Source organism: Leuresthes tenuis, unplaced genomic scaffold (genome assembly GCF_036924035.1).
Source record: "Leuresthes tenuis unplaced genomic scaffold, fLeuTen1.0.hap1 SCAF_9, whole genome shotgun sequence".
Lineage (NCBI taxonomy): Eukaryota > Metazoa > Chordata > Actinopteri > Atheriniformes > Atherinopsidae > Leuresthes > Leuresthes tenuis.
This window is the reverse complement of record NW_027325363.1, coordinates 19,174,359-19,198,785: the sequence shown is the minus strand read 5'-3', so window position 1 is coordinate 19,198,785 and position 24,427 is coordinate 19,174,359. Positions and strand designations below refer to the sequence as shown.

Genomic DNA, 24,427 nt, shown 5'->3' with positions numbered 1-24,427 from the left:
GATGCCAGTGATCAATTTCGTGCATCTTGGAGGTGTCGTGGGCCAAACTAGATGACACACTGATGAAAGGAGGTTCCCACCTGATGACCCTAATGGCATGTTGGTCAGTACTGCTCACTGGTCTATAGAGGGATTATAGGGAATTATTCAGTGAGACTGGTCCATTTCTTTTTTAACACAAGTTTCTTGTGTTTACTTGGAATCTCAAGCTAAGTTTGAAATTTCAAACACCTCTGATACTGGAAGCTCTGCGAAAATAAAAGAATGAACAGAGTATTTGAAGAATAAGTCTTTAAAAGAGCACATGGAGCAAGGAAGAGTTTTTTGTTGAGAGTTGTGAGTGACAGAATGAGGTTGCTAATGCATGAGACTGAAACCAACTTCCACTCAAGGCTGATTTTGGCAGAGTCCCTAAACAAGTGCTGTTGTTGCAGATGTCTGTGAAGATGTGGCCAGTATGGGGATTGAACCCATGACCTTGGCGTTATTAGCACCACGCTCTGACCAGCTGAGCTAACCGGCCTACTTTTGAGGTATTTGACGACCAATTTTTTTTTTTTTTAGTAGGTGAGTTGAAAGACTTTCAGTTGTTGTTAAATAAACAAATGACTGCTTTCAATGCAATTATTTTATCATTTGCTGTAATGACTAAGCAGGATTGAAGTCGCTCATTCAAGTCTATCATCGTTGTGTATAGCTTGAACGTAGGCCGTATGGGATACCCAAGTTCATCGCGTAACATCAGCTCAACTCAGACTTACACTGCATGCCCTTTTGAAGATTTCTGACATGGAACAGACCTCGCAAAGCACTTTGTTTGTGTTTGTGCTAATGCTTTAAAACTTCCATTTAAAATCCTGTGACTTAATTTTATGAACGTAAAGACGAGTTTGAATACACTCATCTTTATACTTTTAGTCCTTTCAGTTTTTCTCTGGGAAAAACTCCTTGATAGTGACTCTGGCGCCCTCTATATTTTCATTACCCCCTACCCAAACCAGGGTTTGAAACCCAGTCCTACTCATCTTTACCTCTTCTATTTCTACCCCCTACTCGAACCAGGGTTTGTATCCCCACCCCGCTATGACAGGCTTGCAGGTGTTGAGAGGCTGGGGTAGCTTGTGGTTGTGGAAGAAAAGATGGTTGTTGAGGTGTGAGGAGCAGTGATGGCTGGCGTTAGGGGAGTAACTCTGGGATGCCAGTGATCAATTTCTTGCGTCTTGGAGGTGTCGTGGGCCAAACTAGATGACACACTGATGAAAGGAGGTTCCCACCTGATGACCCCAATGGCATGTTGGTCAGTACTGCTCACTGGTCTATAGAAGGATTATAGGGAATTATTCAGTGAGACTGGTCCATTTCTTTTTTAACACAAGTTTCTTGTGTTTACTTGGAATCTCAAGCTAAGTTTGAAATTTCAAACACCTCTGATACTGGAAGCTCTGCGAAAATAAAAGAATGAACAGAGTATTTGAAGAATAAGTCTTTAACAGAGCACATGGAGCAAGGAAGAGTTTTTTGTTGAGAGTTGTGAGTGAAGTTGCGAATGCATGAGACTGAAACCAACTTCCTCTCAAGGCTGATTTTGGCAGAGTCCCTAAACAAGTGGTGTTGTTGCAGATGTCTGTGAAGATGTGGCCAATATGGGGATTGAACCCATGACCTTGGCGTTATTAGCACCACGCTCTGACCAGCTGAGCTAACCGGCCTACTTTTGAGGTATTTGACGACCAATTTTTTTTTTTTTTAGTAGGTGAGTTGAAAGACTTTCAGTTGTTGTTAAAAAAACAAATGACTGCTTTCAATGCAATTATTTTATCATTTGCTGTAATGACTAAGCAAGATTGAAGTCGCTAATTCAAGTCTATCATCGTTGTGTATAGCTTGAACGTAGGCCGTATGGGATACCCAAGTTCATCGCGTAACATCAGCTCAACTCAGACTTACACTGCATGCCCTTTTGAAGATTTCTGACATGGAACAGACCTCGCAAAGCACTTTGTTTGTGTTTGTGCTAACGCTTCTAACCTTCCATTTAAAATCCTGTGACTTAATTTTATGAACGTAAAGACGAGTTTGAATACACTCATCTTTATACTTTTAGTCCTTTCAGTTTTTCTCTGGGAAAAACTCCTTGATAGTGACTCTGGCGCACTCTATATTTTCATTACCCCCTACCCAAACCAGGATTTGAAACCCAGTCCTACTTATCTTTACCTCTTCTATTTCTACCCCCTACTCGTACCAGGGTTTGTATCCCCACCCCGCTATGACAGGCTTGCAGGTGTTGAGAGGCTGGGGTAGCTTGTGGTTGTGGAAGAAAAGATGGTTGTTGAGGTGTGAGGAGCAGTGATGGCTGGCGTTAGGGGAGTATCTCTGGGATGCCAGTGATCAATTTCGTGCGTCTTGGAGGTGTCGTGGGCCAAACTAGATGACACACTGATGAAAGGAGGTTCCCACCTGATGACCCTAATGGCATGTTGGTCAGTACTGCTCACTGGTCTATAGAGGGATTATAGGTAATTATTCAGTGAGACTGGTCCATTTCTTTTTTAACACAAGTTTCTTGTGTTTACTTGGAATCTCAAGCTAAGTTTGAAATTTCAAACACCTCTGATACTGGAAGCTCTGCGAAAATAAAAGAATGAACAGAGTATTTGAAGAATAAGTCTTTAACAGAGCACATGGAGCAAGGAAGAGTTTTTTGTTGAGAGTTGTGAGTGAAGTTGCGAATGCATGAGACTGAAACCAACTTCCACTCGGCTGATTTTGGCAGAGTCCCTAAACAAGTGCTGTTGTTGCAGATGTCTGTGAAGATGTGGCCAGTATGGGGATTGAACCCATGACCTTGGCGTTATTAGCACCACGCTCTGACCAGCTGAGCTAACCGGCCTACTTTTGAGGTATTTGACGACCAATTTTTTTTTTTTTAGTAGGTGAGTTGAAAGACTTTCAGTTGTTGTTAAAAAAACAAATGACTGCTTTCAATGCAATTATTTTATCATTTGCTGTAATGACTAAGCAAGATTGAAGTCGCTAATTCAAGTCTATCATCGTTGTGTATAGCTTGAACATAGGCCGTATGGGATACCCAAGTTCATCGCGTAACATCAGCTCAACTCAGACTTACACTGCATGCCCTTTTGAAGATTTCTGACATGGAACAGACCTCGCAAAGCACTTTGTTTGTGTTTGTGCTAACGCTTCTAACCTTCCATTTAAAATCCTGTGACTTAATTTTATGAACGTAAAGACGAGTTTGAATACACTCATCTTTATACTTTTAGTCCTTTCAGTTTTTCTCTGGGAAAAACTCCTTGATAGTGACTCTGGCGCACTCTATATTTTCATTACCCCCTACCCAAACCAGGATTTGAAACCCAGTCCTACTTATCTTTACCTCTTCTATTTCTACCCCCTACTCGTACCAGGGTTTGTATCCCCACCCCGCTATGACAGGCTTGCAGGTGTTGAGAGGCTGGGGTAGCTTGTGGTTGTGGAAGAAAAGATGGTTGTTGAGGTGTGAGGAGCAGTGATGGCTGGCGTTAGGGGAGTAACTCTGGGATGCCAGTGATCAATTTCGTGCGTCTTGGAGGTGTCGTGGGCCAAACTAGATGACACACTGATGAAAGGAGGTTCCCACCTGATGACCCTAATGGCATGTTGGTCAGTACTGCTCACTGGTCTATAGAGGGATTATAGGTAATTATTCAGTGAGACTGGTCCATTTCTTTTTTAACACAAGTTTCTTGTGTTTACTTGGAATCTCAAGCTAAGTTTGAAATTTCAAACACCTCTGATACTGGAAGCTCTGCGAAAATAAAAGAATGAACAGAGTATTTGAAGAATAAGTCTTTAACAGAGCACATGGAGCAAGGAAGAGTTTTTTGTTGAGAGTTGTGAGTGAAGTTGCGAATGCATGAGACTGAAACCAACTTCCACTCGGCTGATTTTGGCAGAGCCTAAACAAGTGCTGTTGTTGCAGATGTCTTGGAAGATGTGGCCAGTATGGGTATTGAACCCATGACCTTGGCGTTATTAGCACCACGCTCTGACCAGCTGAGCTAACCGGCCTACTTTTGAGGTATTTGACGACCAATTTTTTTTTTTTTAGTAGGTGAGTTGAAAGACTTTCAGTTGTTGTTAAAAAAACAAATGACTGCTTTCAATGCAATTATTTTATCATTTGCTGTAATGACTAAGCAAGATTGAAGTCGCTAATTCAAGTCTATCATCGTTGTGTATAGCTTGAACGTAGGCCGTATGGGATACCCAAGTTCATCGCGTAACATCAGCTCAACTCAGACTTACACTGCATGCCCTTTTGAAGATTTCTGACATGGAACAGACCTCGCAAAGCACTTTGTTTGTGTTTGTGCTAATGCTTTAAACCTTCCATTTAAAATCCTGTGACTTAATTTTATGAACGTAAAGACGAGTTTGAATACACTCATCTTTATACTTTTAGTCCTTTCAGTTTTTCTCTGGGAAAAACTCCTTGATAGTGACTCTGGCGCCCTCTATATTTTCATTACCCCCTACCCAAACCAGGGTTTGAAACCCAGTCCTACTCATCTTTACCTCTTCTATTTCTACCCCCTACTCGAACCAGGGTTTGTATCCCCACCCCGCTATGACAGGCTTGCAGGTGTTGAGAGGCTGGGGTAGCTTGTGGTTGTGGAAGAAAAGATGGTTGTTGAGGTGTGAGGAGCAGTGATGGCTGGCGTTAGGGGAGTAACTCTGGGATGCCAGTGATCAATCTCTTGCGTCTTGGAGGTGTCGTGGGCCAAACTAGATGACACACTGATGAAAGGAGGTTCCCACCTGATGACCCCAATGGCATGTTGGTCAGTACTGCTCACTGGTCTATAGAAGGATTATAGGGAATTATTCAGTGAGACTGGTCCATTTCTTTTTTAACACAAGTTTCTTGTGTTTACTTGGAATCTCAAGCTAAGTTTGAAATTTCAAACACCTCTGATACTGGAAGCTCTGCGAAAATAAAAGAATGAACAGAGTATTTGAAGAATAAGTCTTTAACAGAGCACATGGAGCAAGGAAGAGTTTTTTGTTGAGAGTTGTGAGTGAAGTTGCGAATGCATGAGACTGAAACCAACTTCCTCTCAAGGCTGATTTTGGCAGAGTCCCTAAACAAGTGGTGTTGTTGCAGATGTCTGTGAAGATGTGGCCAATATGGGGATTGAACCCATGACCTTGGCGTTATTAGCACCACGCTCTGACCAGCTGAGCTAACCGGCCTACTTTTGAGGTATTTGACGACCAATTTTTTTTTTTTTTAGTAGGTGAGTTGAAAGACTTTCAGTTGTTGTTAAAAAAACAAATGACTGCTTTCAATGCAATTATTTTATCATTTGCTGTAATGACTAAGCAAGATTGAAGTCGCTAATTCAAGTCTATCATCGTTGTGTATAGCTTGAACGTAGGCCGTATGGGATACCCAAGTTCATCGCGTAACATCAGCTCAACTCAGACTTACACTGCATGCCCTTTTGAAGATTTCTGACATGGAACAGACCTCGCAAAGCACTTTGTTTGTGTTTGTGCTAACGCTTCTAACCTTCCATTTAAAATCCTGTGACTTAATTTTATGAACGTAAAGACGAGTTTGAATACACTCATCTTTATACTTTTAGTCCTTTCAGTTTTTCTCTGGGAAAAACTCCTTGATAGTGACTCTGGCGCACTCTATATTTTCATTACCCCCTACCCAAACCAGGATTTGAAACCCAGTCCTACTTATCTTTACCTCTTCTATTTCTACCCCCTACTCGTACCAGGGTTTGTATCCCCACCCCGCTATGACAGGCTTGCAGGTGTTGAGAGGCTGGGGTAGCTTGTGGTTGTGGAAGAAAAGATGGTTGTTGAGGTGTGAGGAGCAGTGATGGCTGGCGTTAGGGGAGTATCTCTGGGATGCCAGTGATCAATTTCGTGCGTCTTGGAGGTGTCGTGGGCCAAACTAGATGACACACTGATGAAAGGAGGTTCCCACCTGATGACCCTAATGGCATGTTGGTCAGTACTGCTCACTGGTCTATAGAGGGATTATAGGTAATTATTCAGTGAGACTGGTCCATTTCTTTTTTAACACAAGTTTCTTGTGTTTACTTGGAATCTCAAGCTAAGTTTGAAATTTCAAACACCTCTGATACTGGAAGCTCTGCGAAAATAAAAGAATGAACAGAGTATTTGAAGAATAAGTCTTTAACAGAGCACATGGAGCAAGGAAGAGTTTTTTGTTGAGAGTTGTGAGTGAAGTTGCGAATGCATGAGACTGAAACCAACTTCCACTCGGCTGATTTTGGCAGAGTCCCTAAACAAGTGCTGTTGTTGCAGATGTCTGTGAAGATGTGGCCAGTATGGGGATTGAACCCATGACCTTGGCGTTATTAGCACCACGCTCTGACCAGCTGAGCTAACCGGCCTACTTTTGAGGTATTTGACGACCAATTTTTTTTTTTTTAGTAGGTGAGTTGAAAGACTTTCAGTTGTTGTTAAAAAAACAAATGACTGCTTTCAATGCAATTATTTTATCATTTGCTGTAATGACTAAGCAAGATTGAAGTCGCTAATTCAAGTCTATCATCGTTGTGTATAGCTTGAACATAGGCCGTATGGGATACCCAAGTTCATCGCGTAACATCAGCTCAACTCAGACTTACACTGCATGCCCTTTTGAAGATTTCTGACATGGAACAGACCTCGCAAAGCACTTTGTTTGTGTTTGTGCTAACGCTTCTAACCTTCCATTTAAAATCCTGTGACTTAATTTTATGAACGTAAAGACGAGTTTGAATACACTCATCTTTATACTTTTAGTCCTTTCAGTTTTTCTCTGGGAAAAACTCCTTGATAGTGACTCTGGCGCACTCTATATTTTCATTACCCCCTACCCAAACCAGGATTTGAAACCCAGTCCTACTTATCTTTACCTCTTCTATTTCTACCCCCTACTCGTACCAGGGTTTGTATCCCCACCCCGCTATGACAGGCTTGCAGGTGTTGAGAGGCTGGGGTAGCTTGTGGTTGTGGAAGAAAAGATGGTTGTTGAGGTGTGAGGAGCAGTGATGGCTGGCGTTAGGGGAGTAACTCTGGGATGCCAGTGATCAATTTCGTGCGTCTTGGAGGTGTCGTGGGCCAAACTAGATGACACACTGATGAAAGGAGGTTCCCACCTGATGACCCTAATGGCATGTTGGTCAGTACTGCTCACTGGTCTATAGAGGGATTATAGGTAATTATTCAGTGAGACTGGTCCATTTCTTTTTTAACACAAGTTTCTTGTGTTTACTTGGAATCTCAAGCTAAGTTTGAAATTTCAAACACCTCTGATACTGGAAGCTCTGCGAAAATAAAAGAATGAACAGAGTATTTGAAGAATAAGTCTTTAACAGAGCACATGGAGCAAGGAAGAGTTTTTTGTTGAGAGTTGTGAGTGAAGTTGCGAATGCATGAGACTGAAACCAACTTCCACTCGGCTGATTTTGGCAGAGCCTAAACAAGTGCTGTTGTTGCAGATGTCTTGGAAGATGTGGCCAGTATGGGTATTGAACCCATGACCTTGGCGTTATTAGCACCACGCTCTGACCAGCTGAGCTAACCGGCCTACTTTTGAGGTATTTGACGACCAATTTTTTTTTTTTTAGTAGGTGAGTTGAAAGACTTTCAGTTGTTGTTAAAAAAACAAATGACTGCTTTCAATGCAATTATTTTATCATTTGCTGTAATGACTAAGCAAGATTGAAGTCGCTAATTCAAGTCTATCATCGTTGTGTATAGCTTGAACGTAGGCCGTATGGGATACCCAAGTTCATCGCGTAACATCAGCTCAACTCAGACTTACACTGCATGCCCTTTTGAAGATTTCTGACATGGAACAGACCTCGCAAAGCACTTTGTTTGTGTTTGTGCTAACGCTTCTAACCTTCCATTTAAAATCCTGTGACTTAATTTTATGAACGTAAAGACGAGTTTGAATACACTCATCTTTATACTTTTAGTCCTTTCAGTTTTTCTCTGGGAAAAACTCCTTGATAGTGACTCTGGCGCACTCTATATTTTCATTACCCCCTACCCAAACCAGGATTTGAAACCCAGTCCTACTTATCTTTACCTCTTCTATTTCTACCCCCTACTCGTACCAGGGTTTGTATCCCCACCCCGCTATGACAGGCTTGCAGGTGTTGAGAGGCTGGGGTAGCTTGTGGTTGTGGAAGAAAAGATGGTTGTTGAGGTGTGAGGAGCAGTGATGGCTGGCGTTAGGGGAGTAACTCTGGGATGCCAGTGATCAATTTCGTGCGTCTTGGAGGTGTCGTGGGCCAAACTAGATGACACACTGATGAAAGGAGGTTCCCACCTGATGACCCTAATGGCATGTTGGTCAGTACTGCTCACTGGTCTATAGAGGGATTATAGGTAATTATTCAGTGAGACTGGTCCATTTCTTTTTTAACACAAGTTTCTTGTGTTTACTTGGAATCTCAAGCTAAGTTTGAAATTTCAAACACCTCTGATACTGGAAGCTCTGCGAAAATAAAAGAATGAACAGAGTATTTGAAGAATAAGTCTTTAACAGAGCACATGGAGCAAGGAAGAGTTTTTTGTTGAGAGTTGTGAGTGAAGTTGCGAATGCATGAGACTGAAACCAACTTCCACTCGGCTGATTTTGGCAGAGTCCCTAAACAAGTGCTGTTGTTGCAGATGTCTGTGAAGATGTGGCCAGTATGGGGATTGAACCCATGACCTTGGCGTTATTAGCACCACGCTCTGACCAGCTGAGCTAACCGGCCTACTTTTGAGGTATTTGACGACCAATTTTTTTTTTTTTAGTAGGTGAGTTGAAAGACTTTCAGTTGTTGTTAAAAAAACAAATGACTGCTTTCAATGCAATTATTTTATCATTTGCTGTAATGACTAAGCAAGATTGAAGTCGCTAATTCAAGTCTATCATCGTTGTGTATAGCTTGAACGTAGGCCGTATGGGATACCCAAGTTCATCGCGTAACATCAGCTCAACTCAGACTTACACTGCATGCCCTTTTGAAGATTTCTGACATGGAACAGACCTCGCAAAGCACTTTGTTTGTGTTTGTGCTAACGCTTCTAACCTTCCATTTAAAATCCTGTGACTTAATTTTATGAACGTAAAGACGAGTTTGAATACACTCATCTTTATACTTTTAGTCCTTTCAGTTTTTCTCTGGGAAAAACTCCTTGATAGTGACTCTGGCGCACTCTATATTTTCATTACCCCCTACCCAAACCAGGATTTGAAACCCAGTCCTACTTATCTTTACCTCTTCTATTTCTACCCCCTACTCGTACCAGGGTTTGTATCCCCACCCCGCTATGACAGGCTTGCAGGTGTTGAGAGGCTGGGGTAGCTTGTGGTTGTGGAAGAAAAGATGGTTGTTGAGGTGTGAGGAGCAGTGATGGCTGGCGTTAGGGGAGTAACTCTGGGATGCCAGTGATCAATTTCGTGCGTCTTGGAGGTGTCGTGGGCCAAACTAGATGACACACTGATGAAAGGAGGTTCCCACCTGATGACCCTAATGGCATGTTGGTCAGTACTGCTCACTGGTCTATAGAGGGATTATAGGTAATTATTCAGTGAGACTGGTCCATTTCTTTTTTAACACAAGTTTCTTGTGTTTACTTGGAATCTCAAGCTAAGTTTGAAATTTCAAACACCTCTGATACTGGAAGCTCTGCGAAAATAAAAGAATGAACAGAGTATTTGAAGAATAAGTCTTTAACAGAGCACATGGAGCAAGGAAGAGTTTTTTGTTGAGAGTTGTGAGTGAAGTTGCGAATGCATGAGACTGAAACCAACTTCCACTCGGCTGATTTTGGCAGAGTCCCTAAACAAGTGCTGTTGTTGCAGATGTCTGTGAAGATGTGGCCAGTATGGGGATTGAACCCATGACCTTGGCGTTATTAGCACCACGCTCTGACCAGCTGAGCTAACCGGCCTACTTTTGAGGTATTTGACGACCAATTTTTTTTTTTTTAGTAGGTGAGTTGAAAGACTTTCAGTTGTTGTTAAAAAAACAAATGACTGCTTTCAATGCAATTATTTTATCATTTGCTGTAATGACTAAGCAAGATTGAAGTCGCTAATTCAAGTCTATCATCGTTGTGTATAGCTTGAACGTAGGCCGTATGGGATACCCAAGTTCATCGCGTAACATCAGCTCAACTCAGACTTACACTGCATGCCCTTTTGAAGATTTCTGACATGGAACAGACCTTGCAAAGCACTTTGTTTGTGTTTGTGCTAACGCTTCTAACCTTCCATTTAAAATCCTGTGACTTAATTTTATGAACGTAAAGACGAGTTTGAATACACTCATCTTTATACTTTTAGTCCTTTCAGTTTTTCTCTGGGAAAAACTCCTTGATAGTGACTCTGGCGCACTCTATATTTTCATTACCCCCTACCCAAACAAGGATTTGAAACCCAGTCCTACTTATCTTTACCTCTTCTATTTCTACCCCCTACTCGTTCCAGGGTTTGTATCCCCACCCCGCTATGATAGGCTTGCAGGTGTTGAGAGGCTGGGGTAGCTTGTGGTTGTGGAAGAAAAGATGGTTGTTGAGGTGTGAGGAGCAGTGATGGCTGGCGTTAGGGGAGTAACTCTGGGATGCCAGTGATCAATTTCGTGCGTCTTGGAGGTGTCGTGGGCCAAACTAGATGACACACTGATGAAAGGAGGTTCCCACCTGATGACCCTAATGGCATGTTGGTCAGTACTGCTCACTGGTCTATAGAGGGATTATAGGTAATTATTCAGTGAGACTGGTCCATTTCTTTTTTAACACAAGTTTCTTGTGTTTACTTGGAATCTCAAGCTAAGTTTGAAATTTCAAACACCTCTGATACTGGAAGCTCTGCGAAAATAAAAGAATGAACAGAGTATTTGAAGAATAAGTCTTTAACAGAGCACATGGAGCAAGGAAGAGTTTTTTGTTGAGAGTTGTGAGTGAAGTTGCGAATGCATGAGACTGAAACCAACTTCCACTCGGCTGATTTTGGCAGAGTCCCTAAACAAGTGCTGTTGTTGCAGATGTCTGTGAAGATGTGGCCAGTATGGGGATTGAACCCATGACCTTGGCGTTATTAGCACCACGCTCTGACCAGCTGAGCTAACCGGCCTACTTTTGAGGTATTTGACGACCAATTTTTTTTTTTTTAGTAGGTGAGTTGAAAGACTTTCAGTTGTTGTTAAAAAAACAAATGACTGCTTTCAATGCAATTATTTTATCATTTGCTGTAATGACTAAGCAAGATTGAAGTCGCTAATTCAAGTCTATCATCGTTGTGTATAGCTTGAACGTAGGCCGTATGGGATACCCAAGTTCATCGCGTAACATCAGCTCAACTCAGACTTACACTGCATGCCCTTTTGAAGATTTCTGACATGGAACAGACCTTGCAAAGCACTTTGTTTGTGTTTGTGCTAACGCTTCTAACCTTCCATTTAAAATCCTGTGACTTAATTTTATGAACGTAAAGACGAGTTTGAATACACTCATCTTTATACTTTTAGTCCTTTCAGTTTTTCTCTGGGAAAAACTCCTTGATAGTGACTCTGGCGCACTCTATATTTTCATTACCCCCTACCCAAACCAGGATTTGAAACCCAGTCCTACTTATCTTTACCTCTTCTATTTCTACCCCCTACTCGTACCAGGGTTTGTATCCCCACCCCGCTATGACAGGCTTGCAGGTGTTGAGAGGCTGGGGTAGCTTGTGGTTGTGGAAGAAAAGATGGTTGTTGAGGTGTGAGGAGCAGTGATGGCTGGCGTTAGGGGAGTAACTCTGGGATGCCAGTGATCAATTTCGTGCGTCTTGGAGGTGTCGTGGGCCAAACTAGATGACACACTGATGAAAGGAGGTTCCCACCTGATGACCCTAATGGCATGTTGGTCAGTACTGCTCACTGGTCTATAGAGGGATTATAGGTAATTATTCAGTGAGACTGGTCCATTTCTTTTTTAACACAAGTTTCTTGTGTTTACTTGGAATCTCAAGCTAAGTTTGAAATTTCAAACACCTCTGATACTGGAAGCTCTGCGAAAATAAAAGAATGAACAGAGTATTTGAAGAATAAGTCTTTAACAGAGCACATGGAGCAAGGAAGAGTTTTTTGTTGAGAGTTGTGAGTGAAGTTGCGAATGCATGAGACTGAAACCAACTTCCACTCGGCTGATTTTGGCAGAGTCCCTAAACAAGTGCTGTTGTTGCAGATGTCTGTGAAGATGTGGCCAGTATGGGCATTGAACCCATGACCTTGGCGTTATTAGCACCACGCTCTGACCAGCTGAGCTAACCGGCCTACTTTTGAGGTATTTGACGACCAATTTTTTTTTTTTTAGTAGGTGAGTTGAAAGACTTTCAGTTGTTGTTAAAAAAACAAATGACTGCTTTCAATGCAATTATTTTATCATTTGCTGTAATGACTAAGCAAGATTGAAGTCGCTAATTCAAGTCTATCATCGTTGTGTATAGCTTGAACGTAGGCCGTATGGGATACCCAAGTTCATCGCGTAACATCAGCTCAACTCAGACTTACACTGCATGCCCTTTTGAAGATTTCTGACATGGAACAGACCTTGCAAAGCACTTTGTTTGTGTTTGTGCTAACGCTTCTAACCTTCCATTTAAAATCCTGTGACTTAATTTTATGAACGTAAAGACGAGTTTGAATACACTCATCTTTATACTTTTAGTCCTTTCAGTTTTTCTCTGGGAAAAACTCCTTGATAGTGACTCTGGCGCACTCTATATTTTCATTACCCCCTACCCAAACCAGGATTTGAAACCCAGTCCTACTTATCTTTACCTCTTCTATTTCTACCCCCTACTCGTACCAGGGTTTGTATCCCCACCCCGCTATGACAGGCTTGCAGGTGTTGAGAGGCTGGGGTAGCTTGTGGTTGTGGAAGAAAAGATGGTTGTTGAGGTGTGAGGAGCAGTGATGGCTGGCGTTAGGGGAGTAACTCTGGGATGCCAGTGATCAATTTCGTGCGTCTTGGAGGTGTCGTGGGCCAAACTAGATGACACACTGATGAAAGGAGGTTCCCACCTGATGACCCTAATGGCATGTTGGTCAGTACTGCTCACTGGTCTATAGAGGGATTATAGGTAATTATTCAGTGAGACTGGTCCATTTCTTTTTTAACACAAGTTTCTTGTGTTTACTTGGAATCTCAAGCTAAGTTTGAAATTTCAAACACCTCTGATACTGGAAGCTCTGCGAAAATAAAAGAATGAACAGAGTATTTGAAGAATAAGTCTTTAACAGAGCACATGGAGCAAGGAAGAGTTTTTTGTTGAGAGTTGTGAGTGAAGTTGCGAATGCATGAGACTGAAACCAACTTCCACTCGGCTGATTTTGGCAGAGTCCCTAAACAAGTGCTGTTGTTGCAGATGTCTGTGAAGATGTGGCCAGTATGGGGATTGAACCCATGACCTTGGCGTTATTAGCACCACGCTCTGACCAGCTGAGCTAACCGGCCTACTTTTGAGGTATTTGACGACCAATTTTTTTTTTTTTAGTAGGTGAGTTGAAAGACTTTCAGTTGTTGTTAAAAAAACAAATGACTGCTTTCAATGCAATTATTTTATCATTTGCTGTAATGACTAAGCAAGATTGAAGTCGCTAATTCAAGTCTATCATCGTTGTGTATAGCTTGAACGTAGGCCGTATGGGATACCCAAGTTCATCGCGTAACATCAGCTCAACTCAGACTTACACTGCATGCCCTTTTGAAGATTTCTGACATGGAACAGACCTTGCAAAGCACTTTGTTTGTGTTTGTGCTAACGCTTCTAACCTTCCATTTAAAATCCTGTGACTTAATTTTATGAACGTAAAGACGAGTTTGAATACACTCATCTTTATACTTTTAGTCCTTTCAGTTTTTCTCTGGGAAAAACTCCTTGATAGTGACTCTGGCGCCCTCTATATTTTCATTACCCCCTACCCAAACCAGGATTTGAAACCCAGTCCTACTTATCTTTACCTCTTCTATTTCTACCCCCTACTCGTACCAGGGTTTGTATCCCCACCCCGCTATGACAGGCTTGCAGGTGTTGAGAGGCTGGGGTAGCTTGTGGTTGTGGAAGAAAAGATGGTTGTTGAGGTGTGAGGAGCAGTGATGGCTGGCGTTAGGGGAGTAACTCTGGGATGCCAGTGATCAATTTCGTGCGTCTTGGAGGTGTCGTGGGCCAAACTAGATGACACACTGATGAAAGGAGGTTCCCACCTGATGACCCTAATGGCATGTTGGTCAGTACTGCTCACTGGTCTATAGAGGGATTATAGGTAATTATTCAGTGAGACTGGTCCATTTCTTTTTTAACACAAGTTTCTTGTGTTTACTTGGAATCTCAAGCTAAGTTTGAAATTTCAAACACCTCTGATACTGGAAGCTCTGCGAAAATAAAAGAATGAACAGAGTATTTGAAGAATAAGTCTTTAACAGAGCACATGGAGCAAGGAAGAGTTTTTTGTTGAGAGTTGTGAGTGAAGTTGCGAATGCATGAGACTGAAACCAACTTCCACTTGGCTGATTTTGGCAGAGTCCCTAAACAAGTGCTGTTGTTGCAGATGTCTGTGAAGATGTGGCCAGTATGGGCATTGAACCCATGACCTTGGCGTTATTAGCACCACGCTCTGACCAGCTGAGCTAACCGGCCTACTTTTGAGGTATTTGACGACCAATTTTTTTTTTTTTAGTAGGTGAGTTGAAAGACTTTCAGTTGTTGTTAAAAAAACAAATGACTGCTTTCAATGCAATTATTTTATCATTTGCTGTAATGACTAAGCAAGATTGAAGTCGCTAATTCAAGTCTATCATCGTTGTGTATAGCTTGAACGTAGGCCGTATGGGATACCCAAGTTCATCGCGTAACATCAGCTCAACTCAGACTTACACTGCATGCCCTTTTGAAGATTTCTGACATGGAACAGACCTTGCAAAGCACTTTGTTTGTGTTTGTGCTAACGCTTCTAACCTTCCATTTAAAATCCTGTGACTTAATTTTATGAACGTAAAGACGAGTTTGAATACACTCATCTTTATACTTTTAGTCCTTTCAGTTTTTCTCTGGGAAAAACTCCTTGATAGTGACTCTGGCGCACTCTATATTTTCATTACCCCCTACCCAAACCAGGATTTGAAACCCAGTCCTACTTATCTTTACCTCTTCTATTTCTACCCCCTACTCGTACCAGGGTTTGTATCCCCACCCCGCTATGACAGGCTTGCAGGTGTTGAGAGGCTGGGGTAGCTTGTGGTTGTGGAAGAAAAGATGGTTGTTGAGGTGTGAGGAGCAGTGATGGCTGGCGTTAGGGGAGTAACTCTGGGATGCCAGTGATCAATTTCGTGCGTCTTGGAGGTGTCGTGGGCCAAACTAGATGACACACTGATGAAAGGAGGTTCCCACCTGATGACCCTAATGGCATGTTGGTCAGTACTGCTCACTGGTCTATAGAGGGATTATAGGTAATTATTCAGTGAGACTGGTCCATTTCTTTGTTAACACAAGTTTCTTGTGTTTACTTGGAATCTCAAGCTAAGTTTGAAATTTCAAACACCTCTGATACTGGAAGCTCTGCGAAAATAAAAGAATGAACAGAGTATTTGAAGAATAAGTCTTTAACAGAGCAAGGAAGAGTTTTTTGTTGAGAGTTGTGAGTGAAGTTGCGAATGCATGAGACTGAAACCAACTTCCACTCGGCTGATTTTGGCAGAGTCCCTAAACAAGTGGTGTTGTTGCAGATGTCTGTGAAGATGTGGCCAGTATGGGGATTGAACCCATGACCTTGGCGTTATTAGCACCACGCTCTGACCAGCTGAGCTAACCGGCCTACTTTTGAGGTATTTGACAACCAATTTTTTTTTTTTTAGTAGGTGAGTTGAAAGACTTTCAGTTGTTGTTAAAAAAACAAATGACTGCTTTCAATGCAATTATTTTATCATTTGCTGTAATGACTAAGCAAGATTGAAGTCGCTAATTCAAGTCTATCATCGTTGTGTATAGCTTGAACGTAGGCCGTATGGGATACCCAAGTTCATCGCGTAACATCAGCTCAACTCAGACTTACACTGCATGCCCTTTTGAAGATTTCTGACATGGAACAGACCTTGCAAAGCACTTTGTTTGTGTTTGTGCTAACGCTTCTAACCTTCCATTTAAAATCCTGTGACTTAATTTTATGAACGTAAAGACGAGTTTGAATACACTCATCTTTATACTTTTAGTCCTTTCAGTTTTTCTCTGGGAAAAACTCCTTGATAGTGACTCTGGCGCCCTCTATATTTTCATTACCCCCTACCCAAACCAGGATTTGAAACCCAGTCCTACTTATCTTTACCTCTTCTATTTCTACCCCCTACTCGTACCAGGGTTTGTATCCCCACCCCGCTATGACAGGCTTGCAGGTGTTGAGAGGCTGGGGTAGCTTGTGGTTGTGGAAGAAAAGATGGTTGTTGAGGTGTGAGGAGCAGTGATGGCTGGCGTTAGGGGAGTAACTCTGGGATGCCAGTGATCAATTTCGTGCGTCTTGGAGGTGTCGTGGGCCAAACTAGATGACACACTGATGAAAGGAGGTTCCCACCTGATGACCCTAATGGCATGTTGGTCAGTACTGCTCACTGGTCTATAGAGGGATTATAGGTAATTATTCAGTGAGACTGGTCCATTTCTTTTTTAACACAAGTTTCTTGTGTTTACTTGGAATCTCAAGCTAAGTTTGAAATTTCAAACACCTCTGATACTGGAAGCTCTGCGAAAATAAAAGAATGAACAGAGTATTTGAAGAACAAGTCTTTAACAGAGCACATGGAGCAAGGAAGAGTTTTTTGTTGAGAGTTGTGAGTGAAGTTGCGAATGCATGAGACTGAAACCAACTTCCACTCGGCTGATTTTGGCAGAGTCCCTAAACAAGTGCTGTTGTTGCAGATGTCTGTGAAGATGTGGCCAGTATGGGGATTGAACCCATGACCTTGGCGTTATTAGCACCACGCTCTGACCAGCTGAGCTAACCGGCCTACTTTTGAGGTATTTGACGACCAATTTTTTTTTTTTTAGTAGGTGAGTTGAAAGACTTTCAGTTGTTGTTAAAAAAACAAATGACTGCTTTCAATGCAATTATTTTATCATTTGCTGTAATGACTAAGCAAGATTGAAGTCGCTAATTCAAGTCTATCATCGTTGTGTATAGCTTGAACGTAGGCCGTATGGGATACCCAAGTTCATCGCGTAACATCAGCTCAACTCAGACTTACACTGCATGCCCTTTTGAAGATTTCTGACATGGAACAGACCTTGCAAAGCACTTTGTTTGTGTTTGTGCTAACGCTTCTAACCTTCCATTTAAAATCCTGTGACTTAATTTTATGAACGTAAAGACGAGTTTGAATACACTCATCTTTATACTTTTAGTCCTTTCAGTTTTTCTCTGGGAAAAACTCCTTGATAGTGACTCTGGCGCACTCTATATTTTCATTACCCCCTACCCAAACAAGGATTTGAAACCCAGTCCTACTTATCTTTACCTCTTCTATTTCTACCCCCTACTCGTACCAGGGTTTGTATCCCCACCCCGCTATGATAGGCTTGCAGGTGTTGAGAGGCTGGGGTAGCTTGTGGTTGTGGAAGAAAAGATGGTTGTTGAGGTGTGAGGAGCAGTGATGGCTGGCGTTAGGGGAGTAACTCTGGGATGCCAGTGATCAATTTCGTGCGTCTTGGAGGTGTCGTGGGCCAAACTAGATGACACACTGATGAAAGGAGGTTCCCACCTGATGACCCTAATGGCATGTTGGTCAGTACTGCTCACTGGTCTATAGAGGGATTATAGGTAATTATTCAGTGAGACTGGTCCATTTCTTTTTTAACACAAGTTTCTTGTGTTTACTTGGAATCTCAAGCTAAGTTTGAAATTTCAAACACCTCTGATACTGGAAGCTCTGCAAAAATAAAAGAATGAACAGAGTATTTGAAGAATAAGTCTTTAACAGAGCACATGGAGCAAGGAAGAGTTTTTTGTTGAGAGTTGTGAGTGAAGTTGCGAATGCATGAGACTGAAACCAACTTCCACTCGGCTGATTTTGGCAGAGTCCCTAAACAAGTGCTGTTGTTGCAGATGTCTGTGAAGATGTGGCCAGTATGGGGATTGAACCCATGACCTTGGCGTTATTAGCACCACGCTCTGACCAGCTGAGCTAACCGGCCTACTTTTGAGGTATTTGACGACCAATTTTTTTTTTTTTAGTAGGTGAGTTGAAAGACTTTCAGTTGTTGTTAAAAAAACAAATGACTGCTTTCAATGCAATTATTTTATCATTTGCTGTAATGACTAAGCAAGATTGAAGTCGCTAATTCAAGTCTATCATCGTTGTGTATAGCTTGAACGTAGGCCGTATGGGATACCCAAGTTCATCGCGTAACATCAGCTCAACTCAGACTTACACTGCATGCCCTTTTGAAGATTTCTGACATGGAACAGACCTTGCAAAGCACTTTGTTTGTGTTTGTGCTAACGCTTCTAACCTTCCATTTAAAATCCTGTGACTTAATTTTATGAACGTAAAGACGAGTTTGAATACACTCATCTTTATACTTTTAGTCCTTTCAGTTTTTCTCTGGGAAAAACTCCTTGATAGTGACTCTGGCGCACTCTATATTTTCATTACCCCCTACCCAAACCAGGATTTGAAACCCAGTCCTACTTATCTTTACCTCTTCTATTTCTACCCCCTACTCGTACCAGGGTTTGTATCCCCACCCCGCTATGACAGGCTTGCAGGTGTTGAGAGGCTGGGGTAGCTTGTGGTTGTGGAAGAAAAGATGGTTGTTGAGGTGTGAGGAGCAGTGATGGCTGGCGTTAGGGGAGTAACTCTGGGATGCCAGTGATCAATTTCGTGCGTCTTGGAGGTGTCGTGGGCCAAACTAGATGACACACTGATGAAAGGAGGTTCCCACCTGATGACCCTAATGGCATGTTGGTCAGTACTGCTCACTGGTCTATAGAGGGATTATAGGTAATTATTCAGTGAGACTGGTCCATTTCTTTGTTAACACAAGTTTCTTGTGTTTACTTGGAATCTCAAGCTAAGTTTGAAATTTCAAACACCTCTGATACTGGAAGCTCTGCGAAAATAAAAGAATGAACAGAGTATTTGAAGAATAAGTCTTTAACAGAGCAAGGAAGAGTTTTTTGTTGAGAGTTGTGAGTGAAGTTGCGAATGCATGAGACTGAAACCAACTTCCACTCGGCTGATTTTGGCAGAGTCCCTAAACAAGTGGTGTTGTTGCAGATGTCTGTGAAGATGTGGCCAGTATGGGGATTGAACCCATGACCTTGGCGTTATTAGCACCACGCTCTGACCAGCTGAGCTAACCGGCCTACTTTTGAGGTATTTGACAACCAATTTTTTTTTTTTTAGTAGGTGAGTTGAAAGACTTTCAGTTGTTGTTAAAAAAACAAATGACTGCTTTCAATGCAATTATTTTATCATTTGCTGTAATGACTAAGCAAGATTGAAGTCGCTAATTCAAGTCTATCATCGTTGTGTATAGCTTGAACGTAGGCCGTATGGGATACCCAAGTTCATCGCGTAACATCAGCTCAACTCAGACTTACACTGCATGCCCTTTTGAAGATTTCTGACATGGAACAGACCTCGCAAAGCACTTTGTTTGTGTTTGTGCTAACGCTTCTAACCTTCCATTTAAAATCCTGTGACTTAATTTTATGAACGTAAAGACGAGTTTGAATACACTCATCTTTATACTTTTAGTCCTTTCAGTTTTTCTCTGGGAAAAACTCCTTGATAGTGACTCTGGCGCACTCTATATTTTCATTACCCCCTACCCAAACCAGGATTTGAAACCCAGTCCTACTTATCTTTACCTCTTCTATTTCTACCCCCTACTCGTACCAGGGTTTGTATCCCCACCCCGCTATGACAGGCTTGCAGGTGTTGAGAGGCTGGGGTAGCTTGTGGTTGTGGAAGAAAAGATGGTTGTTGAGGTGTGAGGAGCAGTGATGGCTGGCGTTAGGGGAGTAACTCTGGGATGCCAGTGATCAATTTCGTGCGTCTTGGAGGTGTCGTGGGCCAAACTAGATGACACACTGATGAAAGGAGGTTCCCACCTGATGACCCTAATGGCATGTTGGTCAGTACTGCTCACTGGTCTATAGAGGGATTATAGGTAATTATTCAGTGAGACTGGTCCATTTCTTTTTTAACACAAGTTTCTTGTGTTTACTTGGAATCTCAAGCTAAGTTTGAAATTTCAAACACCTCTGATACTGGAAGCTCTGCGAAAATAAAAGAATGAACAGAGTATTTGAAGAATAAGTCTTTAACAGAGCACATGGAGCAAGGAAGAGTTTTTTGTTGAGAGTTGTGAGTGAAGTTGCGAATGCATGAGACTGAAACCAACTTCCACTCGGCTGATTTTGGCAGAGTCCCTAAACAAGTGCTGTTGTTGCAGATGTCTGTGAAGATGTGGCCAGTATGGGGATTGAACCCATGACCTTGGCGTTATTAGCACCACGCTCTGACCAGCTGAGCTAACCGGCCTACTTTTGAGGTATTTGACGACCAATTTTTTTTTTTTTAGTAGGTGAGTTGAAAGACTTTCAGTTGTTGTTAAAAAAACAAATGACTGCTTTCAATGCAATTATTTTATCATTTGCTGTAATGACTAAGCAAGATTGAAGTCGCTAATTCAAGTCTATCATCGTTGTGTATAGCTTGAACGTAGGCCGTATGGGATACCCAAGTTCATCGCGTAACATCAGCTCAACTCAGACTTACACTGCATGCCCTTTTGAAGATTTCTGACATGGAACAGACCTTGCAAAGCACTTTGTTTGTGTTTGTGCTAACGCTTCTAACCTTCCATTTAAAATCCTGTGACTTAATTTTATGAACGTAAAGACGAGTTTGAATACACTCATCTTTATACTTTTAGTCCTTTCAGTTTTTCTCTGGGAAAAACTCCTTGATAGTGACTCTGGCGCACTCTATATTTTCATTACCCCCTACCCAAACCAGGATTTGAAACCCAGTCCTACTTATCTTTACCTCTTCTATTTCTACCCCCTACTCGTACCAGGGTTTGTATCCCCACCCCGCTATGACAGGCTTGCAGGTGTTGAGAGGCTGGGGTAGCTTGTGGTTGTGGAAGAAAAGATGGTTGTTGAGGTGTGAGGAGCAGTGATGGCTGGCGTTAGGGGAGTAACTCTGGGATGCCAGTGATCAATTTCGTGCGTCTTGGAGGTGTCGTGGGCCAAACTAGATGACACACTGATGAAAGGAGGTTCCCACCTGATGACCCTAATGGCATGTTGGTCAGTACTGCTCACTGGTCTATAGAGGGATTATAGGTAATTATTCAGTGAGACTGGTCCATTTCTTTTTTAACACAAGTTTCTTGTGTTTACTTGGAATCTCAAGCTAAGTTTGAAATTTCAAACACCTCTGATACTGGAAGCTCTGCGAAAATAAAAGAATGAACAGAGTATTTGAAGAATAAGTCTTTAACAGAGCACATGGAGCAAGGAAGAGTTTTTTGTTGAGAGTTGTGAGTGAAGTTGCGAATGCATGAGACTGAAACCAACTTCCACTCGGCTGATTTTGGCAGAGTCCCTAAACAAGTGCTGTTGTTGCAGATGTCTGTGAAGATGTGGCCAGTATGGGGATTGAACCCATGACCTTGGCGTTATTAGCACCACGCTCTGACCAGCTGAGCTAACCGGCCTACTTTTGAGGTATTTGACAACCAATTTTTTTTTTTTTAGTAGGTGAGTTGAAAGACTTTCAGTTGTTAAAAAAACAAATGACTGCTTTCAATGCAATTATTTTATCATTTGCTGTAATGACTAAGCAAGATTGAAGTCGCTAATTCAAGTCTATCATCGTTGTGTATAGCTTGAACGTAGGCCGTATGGGATACCCAAGTTCATCGCGTAACATCAGCTCAACTCAGACTTACACTGCATGCCCTTTTGAAGATTTCTGACATGGAACAGACCTTGCAAAGCACTTTGTTTGTGTTTGTGCTAACGCTTCTAACCTTCCATTTAAAATCCTGTGACTTAATTTTATGAACGTAAAGACGAGTTTGAATACACTCATCTTTATACTTTTAGTCCTTTCAGTTTTTCTCTGGGAAAAACTCCTTGATAGTGACTCTGGCGCACTCTATATTTTCATTACCCCCTACCCAAACCAGGATTTGAAACCCAGTCCTACTTATCTTTACCTCTTCTATTTCTACCCCCTACTCGTACCAGGGTTTGTATCCCCACCCCGCTATGACAGGCTTGCAGGTGTTGAGAGGCTGGGGTAGCTTGTGGTTGTGGAAGAAAAGATGGTTGTTGAGGTGTGAGGAGCAGTGATGGCTGGCGTTAGGGGAGTAACTCTGGGATGCCAGTGATCAATTTCGTGCGTCTTGGAGGTGTCGTGGGCCAAACTAGATGACACACTGATGAAAGGAGGTTCCCACCTGATGACCCTAATGGCATGTTGGTCAGTACTGCTCACTGGTCTATAGAGGGATTATAGGTAATTATTCAGTGAGACTGGTCCATTTCTTTTTTAACACAAGTTTCTTGTGTTTACTTGGAATCTCAAGCTAAGTTTGAAATTTCAAACACCTCTGATACTGGAAGCTCTGCGAAAATAAAAGAATGAACAGAGTATTTGAAGAATAAGTCTTTAACAGAGCACATGGAGCAAGGAAGAGTTTTTTGTTGAGAGTTGTGAGTGAAGTTGCGAATGCATGAGACTGAAACCAACTTCCACTCGGCTGATTTTGGCAGAGTCCCTAAACAAGTGCTGTTGTTGCAGCTGTCTGTGAAGATGTGGCCAGTATGGGGATTGAACCCATGACCTTGGCGTTATTAGCACCACGCTCTGACCAGCTGAGCTAACCGGCCTACTTTTGAGGTATTTGACGACCAATTTTTTTTTTTTTAGTAGGTGAGTTGAAAGTTTTTCAGTTGTTGTTAAAAAAACAAATGACTGCTTTCAATGCAATTATTTTATCATTTGCTGTAATGACTAAGCAAGATTGAAGTCGCTCATTCAAGTCTATCATCGTTGTGTATAGCTTGAACGTAGGCCGTATGGGATACCCAAGTTCATCGCGTAACATCAGCTCAACTCAGACTTACACTGCATGCCCTTTTGAAGATTTCTGACATGGAACAGACCTCGCAAAGCACTTTGTTTGTGTTTGTGCTAACGCTTCTAACCTTCCATTTAAAATCCTGTGACTTAATTTTATGAACGTAAAGACGAGTTTGAATACACTCATCTTTATACTTTTAGTCCTTTCAGTTTTTCTCTGGGAAAAACTCCTTGATAGTGACTCTGGCGCACTCTATATTTTCATTACCCCCTACCCAAACCAGGATTTGAAACCCAGTCCTACTTATCTTTACCTCTTCTATTTCTACCCCCTACTCGTACCAGGGTTTGTATCCCCACCCCGCTATGACAGGCTTGCAGGTGTTGAGAGGCTGGGGTAGCTTGTGGTTGTGGAAGAAAAGATGGTTGTTGAGGTGTGAGGAGCAGTGATGGCTGGCGTTAGGGGAGTAACTCTGGGATGCCAGTGATCAATTTCGTGCGTCTTGGAGGTGTCGTGGGCCAAACTAGATGACACACTGATGAAAGGAGGTTCCCACCTGATGACCCCAATGGCATGTTGGTCAGTACTGCTCACTGGTCTATAGAGGGATTATAGGTAATTATTCAGTGAGACTGGTCCATTTCTTTTTTAACACAAGTTTCTTGTGTTTACTTGGAATCTCAAGCTAAGTTTGAAATTTCAAACACCTCTGATACTGGAAGCTCTGCGAAAATAAAAGAATGAACAGAGTATTTGAAGAATAAGTCTTTAACAGAGCACATGGAGCAAGGAAGAGTTTTTTGTTGAGAGTTGTGAGTGAAGTTGCGAATGCATGAGACTGAAACCAACTTCCACTCGGCTGATTTTGGCAGAGTCCCTAAACAAGTGCTGTTGTTGCAGCTGTCTGTGAAGATGTGGCCAGTATGGGGATTGAACCCATGACCTTGGCGTTATTAGCACCACGCTCTGACCAGCTGAGCTAACCGGCCTACTTTTGAGGTATTTGACGACCAATTTTTTTTTTTTTTAGTAGGTGAGTTGAAAGTTTTTCAGTTGTTGTTAAAAAAACAAATGACTGCTTTCAATGCAATTATTTTATCATTTGCTGTAATGACTAAGCAAGATTGAAGTCGCTAATTCAAGTCTATCATCGTTGTGTATAGCTTGAACGTAGGCCGTATGGGATACCCAAGTTCATCGCGTAACATCAGCTCAACTCAGACTTACACTGCATGCCCTTTTGAAGATTTC

At 42.1% G+C, this 24,427-nt stretch overlaps 21 non-coding genes across 21 annotated transcripts; all 21 read right to left on the bottom strand.

The window, feature by feature from the left end:
• Window positions 1-449: 449 nt before the first annotated feature.
• On the bottom strand, window positions 450-523 carry trnai-aau (transfer RNA isoleucine (anticodon AAU)). The gene has a single exon. It is a non-coding gene; the product is annotated as a tRNA-Ile (tRNA).
• A 1,112-nt stretch (window positions 524-1,635) lies between these two features.
• Window positions 1,636-1,709, bottom strand: trnai-aau (transfer RNA isoleucine (anticodon AAU)). The gene has a single exon. It is a non-coding gene; the product is annotated as a tRNA-Ile (tRNA).
• A 1,110-nt stretch (window positions 1,710-2,819) lies between these two features.
• trnai-aau (transfer RNA isoleucine (anticodon AAU)) lies at window positions 2,820-2,893 on the bottom strand. Its single transcript has one exon. It is a non-coding gene; the product is annotated as a tRNA-Ile (tRNA).
• A 1,107-nt stretch (window positions 2,894-4,000) lies between these two features.
• On the bottom strand, window positions 4,001-4,074 carry trnai-aau (transfer RNA isoleucine (anticodon AAU)). The gene has a single exon. It is a non-coding gene; the product is annotated as a tRNA-Ile (tRNA).
• A 1,111-nt stretch (window positions 4,075-5,185) lies between these two features.
• Window positions 5,186-5,259, bottom strand: trnai-aau (transfer RNA isoleucine (anticodon AAU)). Its single transcript has one exon. It is a non-coding gene; the product is annotated as a tRNA-Ile (tRNA).
• Window positions 5,260-6,369: 1,110 nt separating this feature from the next.
• trnai-aau (transfer RNA isoleucine (anticodon AAU)) lies at window positions 6,370-6,443 on the bottom strand. Its single transcript has one exon. It is a non-coding gene; the product is annotated as a tRNA-Ile (tRNA).
• Window positions 6,444-7,550: 1,107 nt separating this feature from the next.
• trnai-aau (transfer RNA isoleucine (anticodon AAU)) lies at window positions 7,551-7,624 on the bottom strand. The gene has a single exon. It is a non-coding gene; the product is annotated as a tRNA-Ile (tRNA).
• Window positions 7,625-8,733: 1,109 nt separating this feature from the next.
• Window positions 8,734-8,807, bottom strand: trnai-aau (transfer RNA isoleucine (anticodon AAU)). The gene has a single exon. It is a non-coding gene; the product is annotated as a tRNA-Ile (tRNA).
• A 1,109-nt stretch (window positions 8,808-9,916) lies between these two features.
• trnai-aau (transfer RNA isoleucine (anticodon AAU)) lies at window positions 9,917-9,990 on the bottom strand. The gene has a single exon. It is a non-coding gene; the product is annotated as a tRNA-Ile (tRNA).
• A 1,109-nt stretch (window positions 9,991-11,099) lies between these two features.
• trnai-aau (transfer RNA isoleucine (anticodon AAU)) lies at window positions 11,100-11,173 on the bottom strand. Its single transcript has one exon. It is a non-coding gene; the product is annotated as a tRNA-Ile (tRNA).
• A 1,109-nt stretch (window positions 11,174-12,282) lies between these two features.
• Window positions 12,283-12,356, bottom strand: trnai-aau (transfer RNA isoleucine (anticodon AAU)). The gene has a single exon. It is a non-coding gene; the product is annotated as a tRNA-Ile (tRNA).
• Window positions 12,357-13,465: 1,109 nt separating this feature from the next.
• On the bottom strand, window positions 13,466-13,539 carry trnai-aau (transfer RNA isoleucine (anticodon AAU)). The gene has a single exon. It is a non-coding gene; the product is annotated as a tRNA-Ile (tRNA).
• Window positions 13,540-14,648: 1,109 nt separating this feature from the next.
• On the bottom strand, window positions 14,649-14,722 carry trnai-aau (transfer RNA isoleucine (anticodon AAU)). The gene has a single exon. It is a non-coding gene; the product is annotated as a tRNA-Ile (tRNA).
• Window positions 14,723-15,822: 1,100 nt separating this feature from the next.
• Window positions 15,823-15,896, bottom strand: trnai-aau (transfer RNA isoleucine (anticodon AAU)). The gene has a single exon. It is a non-coding gene; the product is annotated as a tRNA-Ile (tRNA).
• Window positions 15,897-17,005: 1,109 nt separating this feature from the next.
• Window positions 17,006-17,079, bottom strand: trnai-aau (transfer RNA isoleucine (anticodon AAU)). Its single transcript has one exon. It is a non-coding gene; the product is annotated as a tRNA-Ile (tRNA).
• A 1,109-nt stretch (window positions 17,080-18,188) lies between these two features.
• Window positions 18,189-18,262, bottom strand: trnai-aau (transfer RNA isoleucine (anticodon AAU)). Its single transcript has one exon. It is a non-coding gene; the product is annotated as a tRNA-Ile (tRNA).
• Window positions 18,263-19,362: 1,100 nt separating this feature from the next.
• On the bottom strand, window positions 19,363-19,436 carry trnai-aau (transfer RNA isoleucine (anticodon AAU)). Its single transcript has one exon. It is a non-coding gene; the product is annotated as a tRNA-Ile (tRNA).
• Window positions 19,437-20,545: 1,109 nt separating this feature from the next.
• On the bottom strand, window positions 20,546-20,619 carry trnai-aau (transfer RNA isoleucine (anticodon AAU)). The gene has a single exon. It is a non-coding gene; the product is annotated as a tRNA-Ile (tRNA).
• A 1,109-nt stretch (window positions 20,620-21,728) lies between these two features.
• On the bottom strand, window positions 21,729-21,802 carry trnai-aau (transfer RNA isoleucine (anticodon AAU)). Its single transcript has one exon. It is a non-coding gene; the product is annotated as a tRNA-Ile (tRNA).
• Window positions 21,803-22,908: 1,106 nt separating this feature from the next.
• Window positions 22,909-22,982, bottom strand: trnai-aau (transfer RNA isoleucine (anticodon AAU)). Its single transcript has one exon. It is a non-coding gene; the product is annotated as a tRNA-Ile (tRNA).
• A 1,109-nt stretch (window positions 22,983-24,091) lies between these two features.
• On the bottom strand, window positions 24,092-24,165 carry trnai-aau (transfer RNA isoleucine (anticodon AAU)). The gene has a single exon. It is a non-coding gene; the product is annotated as a tRNA-Ile (tRNA).
• Window positions 24,166-24,427: the final 262 nt, after the last annotated feature.